The sequence below is a fragment of the Spermophilus citellus genome (assembly GCF_964194105.1).
Source record: "Spermophilus citellus genome assembly, chromosome: 5".
In the NCBI taxonomy this organism is placed as follows: Eukaryota; Metazoa; Chordata; class Mammalia; order Rodentia; family Sciuridae; genus Spermophilus; species Spermophilus citellus.
This window is the reverse complement of record NC_138186.1, coordinates 58,278,908-58,294,820: the sequence shown is the minus strand read 5'-3', so window position 1 is coordinate 58,294,820 and position 15,913 is coordinate 58,278,908. Positions and strand designations below refer to the sequence as shown.

The 15,913-nt window shown below is 45.1% G+C and overlaps 1 protein-coding gene across 10 annotated transcripts in view; it reads left to right on the top strand.

The window, feature by feature from the left end:
- TRERF1 (transcriptional regulating factor 1) overlaps window positions 1-15,913 on the top strand; it is a 220,155-nt gene that overhangs the window by 117,402 nt on the left and 86,840 nt on the right. The gene's annotated exons all lie outside the window — the stretch shown is intronic.

Here is a 15,913-nt window from a genome sequence, read left to right as displayed (position 1 = left end):
GCCTTCTGTCTTTGTTGATGTGTCAGCCTGAATGAGTTTGGCTGAGTTTTGATACCTGCAATGAAATTCATGGTTTGTTAACTATAAATACACTGGAGAAATATCCTTATGTGCTTTTATTAGCTCATAACAGTAATCCAAGGTGTGAAGAAACATAATAATGGAATTTGCTCATTGTTCTTTACAGCTCTGGGTAAATTTGGAGCGATTCTGATGTTTTAGTGTTGAGAAGAGATTGCTGCCTGAGGATCAAGGATGGGACATTAAGACTTGACATCTCAGAAGTGGGGGCTAGTCGTATGACTCTGCTGTTATTTTGTCAGTTGGGGGCGAAGCATTGGAATAGAAGTAGAAGAATGCAAAAAGGAACAGTCTGGAGATTGGTGCAAAAAACTAAATAGGCATGGAGGTGAAGCAAAAGGAGTGAGAGAAATGGAGAAGACTTTTGTCTATCAGTAACAGAAAATGAACAAATAGTGATGTAAGATGTACGTACATTTTCTCACAAAACAAGAAGCTCGGGTGGAGGCAGTGGTTATCTGGTGTTGCTCTGAAGTTCCACGGTGACATCAAGGACAGACAGGAGTTTTTTTCAGTCTTCTGCTTTGCCTTTCATGGTTCTTTGGTTTTTTTGTCCTAGTGTTTCTGGTCAGTTCCAGGAATAGTGTGTGGTCATCCCTAGATGTAGGAGAGGCCGGGAAAGGGATTAGTTAGCTTTTCCAGCTGCTGTAGTGGTGGGCAGGAGGGTTGAGGAATCGCTGGTGAGTTGTGTGGTACAGACTTGTTGTAAAACACAAATTTAAACAAAACCAAATATACACTGAATCATCACCACAGAAAGCAGACGCACCTGGGAAGTTCCTGAGTGTAGGAGGTACTTGGAGTCCCACATGCGAGTCTAGTGTTGTGGTGTGGGAAGGCGTCTTTTAGGTCCCATTCCAGAGATTTGGTTGATGACTGCAGAGGCCTTGAGGGGGAGGGATGGCAGAGGAAGCCGTGGTAAATCCTGGTGGCTCCTAGGAATGGTGCTCGAGGAAGGGAGGGCGCAGAGTAGCATCATGTGGCTGACCATTGCTCTACTTGTTAGCTCTGAATTAATTCTCAGAAGCAAGAGTGCTATTTTTCAGAAGAGTGGAGTGCTTAATCATTTCTTTGGAAATTCCATTTTAATGAGCAGATGCATTTGATTTAGGACCCTTGGCTTCCGGCCATAGCTCTTAAAGCCTGGCACATCTTCAGTGCCATTTTGAATTTCATACTGTGTGTGTGTGTGAGTCTTCTACCCAGTCACATATGCGTGGTCCAAGTGGCTTTTTCTTTACGTGCCTCACAGGATTCCAGCCTTCCTCAGAACACTGGTTGCACATTCCCCTCCTCATTCTTTCTTTCCTTTCTCCTGTCCCTGTGCTGTATGGTGACCCTCCTTTCAATATCCCACAGTGTCCGGCAGAGGCCAGCCGTCTGATGCAGGTCCAGTGCTGCTTTTGGTCATCTACTTTCCCACGGTAGTGAGCCAGGTGCCTTTGATCAGAAAAATGCTGTCCGGATGGTTTTAATGCTGAACCTCACTCTTCCTCTCATGCCCTAGAGTAGGACTTCTCAGGCTAGAATGTGTGTACAGATATCCCGGGACCTAGTTAAAGTACAGATTCTGATTCAGGAGGCCTGTGTGGGGCCTGAGGCAGTGAATTCCTAACAAACACCCAGGTGATGCTGCTGCTGCTGCTGATCCAGGTAGTAGCCCTCAACCCCCAGGGAGCATTTAATAAATACCGGTATTTGGATCTCACCACAGATCAACTGCATCAGAATCTCTGGTGACAGGGTCTGGGCATCTGTCTGTTTTAAAAGCTTCTATAGTGATTTAAACATGGAGCCTGAGTTGAGAATCATTGATCTCAGACTTTTGTCCTCTCTTTTACTTAAACCCTTTCCCTGTTCCCACCTGTTACAATGCTGTACGTCCTTCAAGGTTCTGCCCAGAGGCTGTGTCTTCCTGAAGCCACTCTGGATCTCCGCTGTTGGTGTCACTCCTACAGCACATGTGCCCATCTGTTGCACATTTTGCCTTACAGATAGGTGATTTGTGCGTGACTGTCTCTTCCAATACGCTAGGCAGTCCTTGAGAAAGGGGACTGTACCCATTCATCTCAAGTGAGGACTCAAATAGGAATGAGTCAGATGGTTCTTGGACCCAAGTGACAAACCACAGGGGCCTCAGACCTGCTACAGCTAATTTGCCCTGTCTCTTTGAGGAGCAGGAATGGAATTAGAACTCCAACCTAGTTTTTCTCAGAGGAGAAGGCCAAGGGGAAGGAGATGCTTCAAATGTTGGAGAAGGTCAAGGACATTAACATATTTTGCCCTACTACCTTCAAACAGCACTCAGTTGGTCCAGCCCTACCCTGAGATGGGTCTTTTGGTCATCTCCTTATTGCCCTTCTCTGACCAGCTATTTCCCTTCTGGGCTTTGGGCAGCACCTCTCAGGAAAGCATAGAGAGCAGGGACTTTCAGGTCTCCTCAGTGCTCATGCTTCCGGGGAGCAGCTCACGATGCCCATAGGAACATGTCAGTCGCCATAGTGTCTCTGGCATCCTCCTACCTCCTTTGGCTCCCTCTCCTTTCCAGGTGCCTACTCCCCCCCCCCATTAAGCCATTTTCTGTTACTATAATTAAATGCTTGATGCAGGTATTTTATAAAGAAAAGAAGTTTAGCTAGCTCTCCCTTTTGGAGGCAGAAAGTTCAAACAGCACGGCACAGGCTTTTGCAAGTCCCACCTGGCTGCATCACATTACGGTGGATGGCATCAAGGTGGGAACACACCAAGAGGGAGCGATCGCATGGCAAGACAGAAAGCCAGGCAAACGTTGGAGTCAAGCTTGCTCTTTTTATGACAAACCTCTGGAGAGAAATAACTCAGGGTCCCACAAGAACAACCTTAATCCCTTGGAGGACATGCTCCTCAGTGACCTAACAGCCTCCCATTAGGCTCCGCCTCTTAAAGGTTCCATCCCCTCTCATATGGCCACACTGAAGACCAACACATGAACCCTTGGAGGACAAATCATATCCAAACCACAGCATCCCTCACAGCCCACATTGTATGCTTTTCCTTTGGCACTTGCTAGAACCAGTATCCTGTTGAGCAGAAACCATAGTCACCTTGTGCCCCCAAATACTGCCAGCACCTCACACACAGCCTGGACACAGCAGAAACTTCATAAATAAGAGCTGAATGAACACTTAGCAGCAGCTCCTGAGGCAGGCCTGTGAGGCTTCACCATGCCATGTGACATTTTTAGTGGCAGAACTGGAATTTGACCCCAGGGTGCCGTGAGTCTGCCCTAAGTCATGTAAGCCACTGTTTGTTCCGCTCCTGCTTCTCCGCCAAGTGTCGGAGGCAGGCAGCCTGATAGGACACATCGACACTTGCCTGGCTCCGTCTGTGCAGAGCTGGGAGCGGGGATGCAGGGATGACGATCCCTCCCTTGGGACAAATAATCTTTATTGGAGATGATTACTTGCTTTACCCTTGTGCATTTCCAGTCCATGAAATAAGGCAGTCTGCAGAAGACGTGCTTCGTGGCCGGGTGGGGAGTAATAGAAACAAGCATTTATGGCTCCTGATGCCCACGGACCAGAGGCTGTCGAGGGTAGAGCAGCAGGTCACTCTTACAAAAAGCCTCTCAAGACCTGGGGGATGAGGCGTGATGGTCAGGGATGGTGGCACCTGATAGGCCAATGGGACAATGCAAGGAAAGAATTTGTCCTGCTTAGATCCTGCTTCTTTCTCCACCATCAGTGCCCTCTTGGGTGTTCTTCCATTCACCCATGTGTTCTTTCCTTGTTAATTCATTTAAAAAATGTGTATTGCATCCAGGGCTGTCAGTCTCTAGGAGATTGCAACACCTCATGGGCCCTTCCTTCTGAGGATTAGGCCTGTGCTCTCCCGTAACTGTAGCCACTAGACACATAGGGTTTTTAAAATTTAAGTCCATTACAATTAAGTAATCCAAAATTCAGATCCTGAGTTGCAGTAGCCAGATTTCAAGCACTCAACTGTGACACGTGGCTAGGAGCTACTGCCACAGCAGACAGTGTATACATGAAATAGTTCCCTTTATTGCAGAAAGTTCTTCTGGACAGAGGAGGAGTCTAGCCTGGGAGAGAAATGTTTAAGTAAGCAGAGAAGCAAATGAGGTCAACTCTGGAAAGCAATGGGAAGATGAAGTGGAGGGGGCTGTCTCAGCCAATCATGGAGTCAGACTTTGTTTTGGGGAGTCAGAGACAGTGTCCCTAAGGAAGTGATGGTTGAGCTAGAGTTGGAGCAGGTGTTGACCAGGCAGCAGGGTTATTGAAGAGGATGGCAGAAGACAGAACCCCAGAGCTGGTGCACACAGAGGTGCCTCTGTGTAGTGCGTCTCTGGCACTCAGCAGGTGGCATACACTGTCCACACTCACACTGACTCATTAATCCAGACCTGTGTGGGAGCACAGGCCCTGGCTCTCCTTGGTGAGATCCATACTGCCTGGGTTTTCAAGTCTACTTAGTGCCTGGATTTCCTCATCTGTAAAATGGGCATAAGATGTACACAACAGAGTTACATTGTAGATTAAATGAGTTAATATGTCTAAAACAACTAGGCATGCCTGGTGCGGTGTAAGTGCTGTAAGTGTTGGCCGCTGTGGTTATTGTCCCCAGGACCCCAGCCCTGTCCACAGAGGGAATGCCCTCCCTGCAGCTGCTTGCTGAATCAAGCGGTCCCTGGTCTTGCCTCCAACACCCAGGAGCAAGGCAAGGACCCTGGCTCCCTCCCTGGTGTGTGCTTCCCCTGCTGCCCTGGCCCTTCTTCTCCATTTCAATCTCTGCAGTTGACCCTGTCAGTGTTTAGCCTGGCTGTGCAAAAGTCACAGCAGTCAGTCACTTCTGTGGCCTGCGTGTCAATGCTGCAAGGTTATTCCTGATGCTGACGAGTCAGGTTCATGTCGTTTTGGGTGAGAGGACCTAGAGGTGGAAGAGACCGTCTGAGCTAACTGCATCGTCCTGAGCGAGCCCCAGTGCCCAGTCCAGCCAGTGCCTCCACTTGGACACAAGCAGGGCATCCTGGTGCTCGGCCACTCCTGCTTCATGTTACTCACTGGCAGCTGTGACACATCCCCTTTTTGACTTTGTGGCCCTAAGCCTCGGGTGTGATGGCCTTTGCCTGGGTGGGGTCTTGGAGTTAACTCCTTTTCCCCGTTAGAACATTGGGGCCATAGAGCAGAGCCATGGAATGTTCCACCCAGCCCCTCTCACAGGTCTGCCCAGTTCCCAGCTTAGGGCCAGCTATTTTTGTCCCAGAAAGTGACCACTGTAACTGGACAGGTCCCACAGAGGATTTGCTCTATAGGATTCATTCCCAGAGAGGCTTTTTCACTAACCAGGTCAAAACGTCACCATGACTTGGCCCAGCTTGATGAGATGGGCCTGTATAATATGGTTAGGAAATAGAATTGTTGAGAATCTTAGAGTTGAAACTTCAGTTACTTTAAAACTTAGAAAGAGGGGCGAATGGTGGAAGATGCCGAGGGGCTTGAGACAGCAGGTGCTTTGCAAGGAGGGGCGCGTGACACCACCGTTCAGTGCCTTCAAGTTATCAGTCCCACCTGCCTTCCCACAGCTTCCTTTTGTTTTGTTTTATTTTTAGATTTTCGTATTTATTCCACCAGGAGTTCTTGATTCATATATAATTATTTAATTTAATTTATTTATTTGGTACAGGGATTGAACCCAGGGGGCACTTGACCATTGAGCCACTTCCCCAGCCCCTTTTTGTATTTTATTTAGAGACAGGGTCTCACTGAGTTGCTTATTAGCACCTTACTTTTTGCTGAGGCTGGCTTTGAACTCATAATCCTCCTGCCTCAGCCTCCCGAGCCACTGGGATTACAGGTGTGCATCACTGCACTGGCTCTTGGCTTATATATAAAACATCACACAAACATACAGACGTTCATGTGTGCACATATATGCATAAATATAAACAAATCAACAAGTATTTAAATACATAACAATTCATATAAATTAATATGTATGGTGTGTATGTGTAGTTTTGCACATGTGTGTGTATAGTGGCCCCAAGTGAAAAGTCACCTAGAACCGATGGACTGAGAGAAAATAAGTATTTTTGCTCCATTGTTGAAATTTTTCCATTTCTTTATGACCAGGAGGTGGTTGGAAGTGGCCGTTGGGATTGTCACTGCCCTTGGCCTTGGTGTCTTTGTATCCGTTGATGGGTGTCTGTGGGGCAATTTCCTCTTGGAGTTAAGTAAGCACCAGCGGGGCCCCTGTGGCCCTTGGAGGTTCCTATGTTTTCTTCCCATAGATACTGAAGTCAGTAGTGGGGCCTCCTTTGGATCTTGTGGTTATTTTCTACCCCTTGACCAGTTGGAATGGGAGAGGGGGTCCCATTACCTTCGGATGGTGGAAATCCTGCATCCTTGCTCAGAGAACAAAGGTTGGTTCTTGTCAGGCGGAGAAGAAACCTTTTTCCACGCTGCACCAGGTTGAAGGGCCACTGCTGCCTCTGACATCCATGTCTGCTGTGGGACAGTGCAGAGCAGTGGAAGCAATAAGGTGGCCAGAAAGTCAGGTGCCTGGTAGAGCCACAGCACAGGTCTTTGGAAAATAGAGGAAATACCTCCTTGGATTCCCAGTTTATTTCTCACGGAGGACTGTGCCTTTGTCACTGAAGTAGCTCAGAGCATTGACAACTGTGAACTCCTGAAACGTAGCCCCCTCCCCCACACCCTGCGCTGATGTGTCACCCCAGGACCCCAGAAAAGCAAAAGCAAGATATATGTGAGATGAGCTTTGGAAAATCAAGATACATTTTCATTTACTGGTGATTTTAATTAGAAATCATTTTGGCACCAAGCAGCTAAGGACTTCTCTCTGTTATCCTTTGCAACTGAGGTGCACCTCTGTGCCAGCCACGGGCTGCCAGTTCATTCCGCCAACCCACACGCTCAACTTCCATTAACCTCTAATCCTGTCACCTAGGAGGATGTCCCTAGGGGCAAAGAATGTCATGGCTGCTCTAGACTTATTTTGTTTGAGAAATGACAAAGGGACAGGTCCTTAATAGTAGGCCAGTTTCAGACTTGGGATCTAGCTCAGTAGTAGAGCACTTGCCTAGTGTGCATGAGGTCAGTTCTGGGGAGTGAAGGAGAGTAAACCAGTTCCTCTCAGCTCAGAAGTAGCAGATGGCATTTCTCAGGAGCTAGCTACTATGTAAAAGGCCCTCGACTTACCCAACTGGAAATGTTTTCCTTTCTTGACCAGGATCTTAATAGCCACCGCTTTCTGGAATTCTTAGAAGTTAGCACCACTATGGGAAAATAAATACTGATTATCTTAAAGAAGCCAATGGAAAGGTCTTCACTGGATGAGCCTGGGTAACTGTGAGAGCCCTAAGTACTTGGACAGAGGCAAGGGAGGCCTTAGGAAAGTAGCTAGCGTTTTCTGCTTGCCTTTAGAAGAGACCATTCCCTCTATGAGGGAGTCAATGCTGTTGACTGCCTACAAGGCCAAGGAAGATGCTCCTGCTTCCCAGCTCATGGTATGAGTCCTCTCTCTCTCAATGTCACTTACAGCCCAAGGAGGTGAGATGACTTTGCCACCAGGTTCATCTCTGAGAGAGCCTTGACCATCCAAGAAGATCCTTAATGGCAATCTGTTTTCTGAGCTGTTGTTCTTTCTTTGTAAAGAGATTGGAGTATGCCTGCTTTCCTGGGTTCAGCCCCACACACTATACCTCATCCAGTTCCTCACAGGGACCGTCCCTCCTCTTTGCAAGAATGTTGTCTTCATCTGTTTTCTGTTGCTGTAACTAAATACTACACACTGGGTAATTTATAAAGAATGAAGGTTTATTCAGCTCATGGTTCTGGAGGCCAGGAGATCCAAGGTTGAGGAGTTGCATCTGATGAAGGGCTTCTTGCTGGCAAGGACTCTGAAGGTTCCCAAAGCAGCACCAGATATCACTTGATGAGACAGAGCAAGCACACCACCAGCAGCACACTTCTATAACAAAGCCACGTGATCTGTGGATCCATTTGTGAAGGCAGAGTTCTTGTGACCCAGTCACCTCCCAAGGTTCCCCTGGCTCTGCCTCTTAATATCTCACAGAGGGGACTAAATTTCAACATCAGTGTTCGTGGGGACATTCAAATAGTTGTCATGCCTGGTATAGTAGATGCCATGCCTCGTCTAATTTTCCTGATTTTTAGGAGAAACATAGCTAATGGCACATATTTTACTTCTCTGGATACAAATTCCCCATTCCCAACTTTTTGGCACAGCCTGGAAAGGGGTGAGGATAAAGGTACATGGCCAGCCCTGGCACATTTTGCTAAATTTCTCTTCATAAATATGAAACTAACTTGAGTTCCCAAGAGCAATGAACGTGGCTGCTTCTCTATAGTCTTGTCGATACTGGGACTCTTTGAACATATGATTTCGTGCATGTAACATGAGCATTCTGCAGGATTGATTCCCAGGTCAGGGTGCGTGCACATTGAAGTTTTGATGGATATTGTTCCATTTACTAGTTTCCTTCGATTATCAGTATATGAGCTTGCTTGTTTCCTCCACATTCTTGCCAACACTGGGGCAAAGAATGTCATTATGACTTAAAAATCTTACCCAATTTGATAGGTTATTTGAATCTGCATTTTATTGATTTCTCTTGAGGTCAACTATTCTTTTATGTGTTCATGCCATTTGTATTTCTTATTTTGTGGATAGTCTATAACTCATTTTTCTCCTTGCATAGTTATCATTTTCTTATTGATTCTGAAGCTTTCTTTATATATTAAGAATATTAATAAGCATATGGAAAATCATCTTTTCCTTTTTTTTTAACATTGAACTTACTCCCTTTTTGAGTTTACACACAAAATTAAGACATTTTAAACAGTAAAATTCATCCAGCTTCTGCATTTGTGGCATGCTTCCAGAATTAGCTGAATGAACCATGAGATTCCCAAGTTTCCTTTGCTACTTGATTTGCTGAGCCTAAGGAATGGGCTGGCTGCAGACGTTTCTGTGACTTGAGTTCCAGGATGTGGTTCTCAGTTCCTTCAGAAGACAGTTGACAGTTCTGGGGATTGCTTAGCCATAGTAGGGGTTGGAGGGTGCAAGGGTGGTTCTGGGGATGAGGCAGTCAGTCCCCACTGGGATTCCACACATTCATGGGTGCTGCTGCCCAGAGCTTACTATTTTGACTTGTCTCACTTGTCCCCATTTACCAGATTGACTTCTTGGTGAGGCCTGCTGGGGGAGGATGCTGGGAAATTGCTCTCAGCAGCTGTGGCTGAGCATAAGCCGGGGACTTCCAGGATCAGGGTGACTTGGAGTCTCATTTTCCCAGCCAGTTGCTTAAGGCCTAAAAAGTATTTTAAAAATCTATGAACAGTGCTGTAGGAAAAAAAAAAAAAACTTTCAGGAGCTGGGGTTGTCGATCAGCGATAGAGCAATTGCCTAGCACATGCAAGACCCTGGGTTGGATCCTCAGCACCACATAAAAATAAATAAATAAAACAAAGATATTATGTCCAACTACAACTAAAAAATAAATATTAAAAAAAAAACTTTCAGCAAAGCAGGTATTACAGATCTATTTGAGATACTCTGATCAAACCTTTGGAACAGCCCCTAAGGACTCTGCCTAAGATGGAGCTCCTATTCAAATGGATAATCCACACTGCCACCTAAAAATTAGGGGTAGAAATTGGGACATAAAAATAATTAGATTGCAATAATCACAAAACTGCCACTTCCTTCTGGCCTTCAGATACATCAAGTTTATGGCCCTGTATTTCTAAGCCTTTACTCTTGCCAGGCCTCCTGTCTCCTGTGCTCCCCTGGACTTAGCTGAGCATCGTCTTCTCCTTTGCTTAGGTCTTGGTCCAGTGTTGGATCCTCAGAAAGATCTTCCCCAGCAGACCTTCTCTCTTATGTTCTCTTATTCTGTGTTCTTCGTAGCAGTTACAATCTGAGTAATAATAGCAGTAGCTTATATTCCAGGGTATCACCTACCCCCCAGGCAGTGCTGTGAAAGCTTGGCATGTGTGGCTGTATTTGATCCTCATGTTAACTGTGAAGAGGGTGCGTGGCTCACGCTTGTAATCCCGGTACCTCAGAAGGCTGAGGCAGGAGGATCTCGTTCAAATCCAGTCTCAGCAATTTAGCCAGGTCCTAAAGCAACTCAGCAAGACCCTGTCTTTAACTAAAATTTTAAAAAAGTGAAAAGTCTAGGGATGTGGCTCAGTGGTTAAGTGCCCCTGAATTCAACCCCTGGTATCAAAAACAACAACAACAACAAAAATTAAAAAAAAAAAAATATATATATATATACACACACACACACACACACACACACACAACAAAGAGAAGACTATCCTTATTGCACAAATAGAGAAACCAAGTTTAGAGAGAGGTTATTGCCATGGCATGACACCGGGAGTCATCTATGCAGTAAACATTTATTAAGTACCTACTGGGTACTCAGTTCTAGGATATGGCGATACAAAAATGAGTTAAGTCATTTTCATTGTATTCAGTCATCAGAAGACCAGCATCATAAGAACAGGGTGGGTCAGTGACTCCTCTCTAAGACCCAGAGCTGATTGCTTTAACTTTGCAACTGTGAAAGGGTAATGGGGCACCTGCCCAGCTCCTCCCCTGGGTTGGTTCTTGTGAGATAGGTTGGTGAAACCACTTTAGGATGTGTACAGTGGTTAGAGATGCAGAATGTCGCTGGACATCCTCATTCTGGGACCAGGAGACAACAGGCATATTCTTTCTTCCTACCTGAATGAAAGAAAGAGACTTAGCTACCACTTATCCCTGTCCTGCTGGTACTACATTTATCAGATTCTGTTCCCCCACTTGTATAGCACTAAGAGATTCTTAAATGTCTCAATAATTCCAGCTAAAACCTTGAAATCATTTTTTGGTCCATGGATATAAGAGATGCTGTGATTCTGTCACTGGCCAATAGGAGTGTTGGATTTAAGACAGCAGCTGCATCTGATTGGAAGTGGTGAGTTTTGTTGTTTGGGGAGGTGACCACTCAAAAATCCCTTATTGACTACTGACACCCTTTAAAGGAAATGACTCTTATTCATTATGAGGCCATCAGCCTGGCTGTTTAATTCCAACAGCTGCTGTTATTCTGGAACCTAAATGTAAGATTTCTGTTTTGCTTTATATCATTTTTTGCCAAGATGATTAGTTTAAAAAAGCTGTGGTAATGGATGATATGTTGATGCATGGTGAGGAGAAAACCATGGAAACAGACTCAATCCCTATCATCCTCCAGAGATGCCCTATACAGAATGGACTGATCAAAGCCTAAAAGTAAAGCAAGCCAACGTGTCTGACCCCATCCTCCTAAATAGTACCTTAGTGCTTAGAGGGGGCTTTGGTTCTTGCCCAGAGTCCCCACCCACCTCCCTCTCATTCATAGTTTATTTCCTGTGTCTAATTTGCTGCATGATCCGTTAATAACCAAACATGCCCTTGCAAGCTGGGGAATATTTGCAGAGTTATAAAGCAATTATGTTATAATCTTCCACTTTCCAAGAAAGACAGGCGTCAGACCAGCTCACTCTGGGAAGCATCCAGGCTTTGGGTCCTATTGATTGATTCTGCTGTTTTAGTCAACACAGTTGCATGCTACCACCCTGGTATAGACCCCTGTGCCCCTCCATCCAGCCTGTGTAGCACTTATTTTTGAGTGCTAATTACAGACCAAACTTTGTGCCAGGATCTTTACAGATGAGTAAGCCACTATCCTTGCATGCAAAAGATTCATACGTTAATACAGCAGAAGATAAGAGTTCAATGAGGTGTTTGGAGCTCAGTTAGTGGGACCTCTTTGGCCAGGAAAGACTTAATAGAGGAAATGACCTTGTAACTGAGTCTTTCAATCTTGAGTTAGGTGCTTACCTATGTCCACTCTTCCTCCCTCCCCCTCATCCTTCTGCAGATATTAAGCACCTACTGAGAGCAGGTCTCCCACCCCATGTCCCTACCTTCTTTCTCTTTGACTTTGGTTGAGCAGTTGCCAAGCACATCTCACCCCTGTGTTTCCCTATTGCCTCAGATGTGTCACTTGATCAGAAAACCTTGACAATATCCTGTTCCAAAAATAAACTCCTGGCTCCTGAGCCTTGCATTTGGATCCCCCCTGTGCGCTGCCCCAGTGTGACCAACAACCTGTTTCTCCTTCCTGCTGTCCTCACACAGGTCTCAAGGCTGCCTTCTCCCACCTGTCTGAGTCCTTCAGTCCTTGTCTCCCCTACTCGTGAGACAGGTTTCCTCCAGGCTTGGAACTTGGGAACACGAGTGACAGCACTTCCCCCTGGGGTGCTCATGTCACGCTATATCTTCATCTCTCTCTGGGGGCCTGTTTGGCCTCCCCAGTTGTCAAGTGGGTGGATTCTTGCTTCCTAAGTCTTTCTTCTCTTCCATGACAGGACCCAGGGCTGACCTATGGTGGTCACCCCTCTCTATTGATTTACCATTGAAAATGGGGGGAAGTTGGACCTTCTTCATCATTTCGTTCTTGTAGTCCCACAATTCTGTGCTGAAATAGAGGAAGTCAGAATTACCACTCTTAAGCAAATGTGTGTTTTTGTCTAATTGATTTTTTTTTTCAGCCTCAGGTAGGTCTTGGAGCAGGCTGGGTAACAGAGAGTGAAGGTGCATGCTGGTGATTCTCCATTGTCACCCCCATTGCCAGTTCCGTGCTCTTCCCTGCTTTGTCCTGGCAGAATAGCCTCTAGGAATCTCATGAATGGGCTGGTTTTCTCTGGCTGTGGTTGGCTTGGCCAATAGGAGGCATATCAGTGGGAGATTCAAGACCAGGAGAAGGAGAGGTTGGAGTATCAATCCTCTGCTCCCTCTTTGCTTTATTTGATCTGCGTGTGGCTGTCTTTTAAAGCTACAACCCCTTCTTAATCCTCCAGTAACACTGCTCCCTCTCCTGGCCCTGTAGATGTAGGGGTGGGAACAGCGTCCTGCTGCTGTTTGTTAGCCTTTGGGTGCTGCATCCTATATTGCTGGTTGCCTCCATCCTCCCCACACCTCCATCACTAGTCCATTCATTTAGTCAATTCCATTTAAACCCCTTCTAGAGTATCTCATAGAGAGTCAGCCTTGCAAGGTTCATTATCTGTCCCCATAGGCAACCCCATGAGTGGATCTGTTTGATTTTCTTGAAAAAGATTGGAGGGAGGGGTCAAAAGAGTTTATAATAAACTCCTCTCTCTTTCCTAATGCAGTTCCCACTCCCTTGAGGCAATCACTTTTAACTGTGAAATTATTTTTTCTGTCATTTACTTCCATATACTGATACATTTTAATTTTACCCCATTTTAGAAATTATCAGCTGACTTCCTGTTATGATAGATGGCAATTTAGCCCACTTGTACCCCCCACCTCCCCTCCCCACATCTTCACAACAGAATTATGTCAGTATTTATAGCTCCTCAATTTTGTTACCTTTATAAGTGGGATCCTTGCTGTCATATTTCTTGTTCCTTAACAATACCTCCTGAATCCCTGTTCAGTAGGATGACATTACTAGCATCCTTACCTAGCGTGCCTTCCACTTTCCACCTTCTGTCACCCCTGTTTTTACTTTTATATTGGTAAGATTTATAGCATTTACCTGCCATTCAGTCTTTTGTGCTTTCTCTGCAGGTTGATGTCAAATCTGAAGAACCAGCAGATAGGGCTTCTGTTGTTGGGAATGTATAAATGGCATGTTGTACATTGACAGTTTGCCCTTGGACACACTTGTTAGATTTGCTCACTAATTTTTTTTTAAGGTTTCCAACCAATGCTTTAAACATGGTACATTGCTATGTATGGTCTGAGTTCTCATATGACAATGGTACTGGAGGCTGGCTCCAGTTTGCCACAATCCCCACCATTCACACAGTGTGTCAGCTCTGACCTGCCTGTTTATTTACTTCGTTGCCCGATCCTGAAAGCATTTAATGCCTAATGTTACTGTCTTTTGGAGCCAACTAATGTGACATGAATAATTTCTTTTAGAGTTTTTGTTTTTCCAGGAGTTTCTCATTGCCTTTCTTTCTAGCTTTCCTTCCTTCCCCCCCGACCTTCCCAATATCCTTTTTTCTTTTTCTTTCTTTCTTTCCTGCTTGTTATTATTGTATCATTATTTTTTTCCTCCCCAACTCTCTAACCAGTTGGGTATTTTTATGTGTCATCCCCCCCCCCCAAGTCCTCTGTTCTGAAGTTTAACCTGGTTGCTGTTTAGGTCTGCCATGGAGCTGTTGTCTGGGATTCTCTTCTCTCCTGTTACTAGGTTGGTTCTCCTGTTCCCTGGACCTTCAGTCTTGCGTGGGACGGGGGATAGGGTGGCATTCCATTTCTTTTTAAGAAGAATTTTTTTTTCTCCCTACCTGGAAGAGTAAATACCTGGCTGCCTCGTGAGCTACCAGATTTCACATGATTCTTCCTATTTCAACCTCTTGTGTGATTCCTGCCCATCATTATTCTGGCATCTCTTGGTCATGAACCCCCATGACCCTTCTGCTAGACGACAGACTTCCCAGATGTCTGAGCCTGTCCCGGCCCAGGCATCCTGTGCTTTCATCATCAGTTTCTAATCCTCCATATTCTCTCTGTTTTCCCCAGAGTTGCCCTAGTCGCTGTCATAAGCAGCCCTCACCTGTACCCTTTGTTGTTGGAACTTACATTTTTAAAAAATCTTTCACTTTCCTCTCACTGATGTGTTCAGATGGAGAGGATATAAATGAATGAAGTTCATTTTTTGCCCTTTTATAGATTGTAACCATGAATTGCTTTCAGCCTCTCTTGAATCTGGCTAAATTTTTAGCCCATTTCAGTCAAGAGCTAACAGGCTAAAATGCTTCACCACCTAAAATAGGGGCTTTGAATCCTAAATTTACCTCCTTTAGGATTAATGAGAAGATTCCTATTTATAATATATGTCTAAGAAATCCATCCCTTTTTTTAAATAATTGAATTCAGATCTTGTATTGGATAGGGCAACATTAACTTCTATAATTACTTCCCAAATTTCAAGAGTTTAACATGAAAGAAGTTTATTTTTGCTCTTCTGGTTATCAAATGTAAGTGTTCCTGGTTGTGATTGGCTTCCTCCACCATGTACTTTTAGAGACCCAGGTGCCTTGCATCTTGTGACCTTGCATCTCCTATGGGGGGCAGTAGCACTCCCAAAGAGGTAAAAATATTGGAGGCTGAAAAATCTTATATTTTGCTGAATAAAACACAGAATAATGACATATAAGCAAATAGAGTATACCTGTAGTATTGAAATTTAATGGAGGAAACAATGTCTAAGACAGCTCCTTAGAACAATAATGAAACAAAGATTTAGAAATGCTGCCCCTGGCCCACAAGTCCTCTGCATTCAGATGGAAAGGAAATGGAACACAGAGAAGGCTTCACCTACTCAGTATCACTTGGCCCAACTGTGACACACATTCCTTGGTCCATATTCTGTTGGTAAGAACTAGTCAAGGGAGTCCCACCTCGCTGCAAGAGGAGCTGAGGAATGTGGTCCATGACTGGACAACTGCTTTTTAGTGACACTTCTTGGTTAAATAAGGAGGAGAGCAGATTTTGGAGGAGGGTTGACTTCCAAACACAAGAGTCAGCAAACTTTGTCTTACAAAGCTACATACTAAATAGTTTGGGCTTGCAGACCATATAGTCTTTATCACATTTACTCAACTTTTCAATTCTGCTCTTGGTGTAGCTCAAAGCAGCCATAGACAGTACACAGATGAATGGGCACGGTGGTGTTCCGATAAAGCTTTATATGTATCAACACATGGCTGGTTGG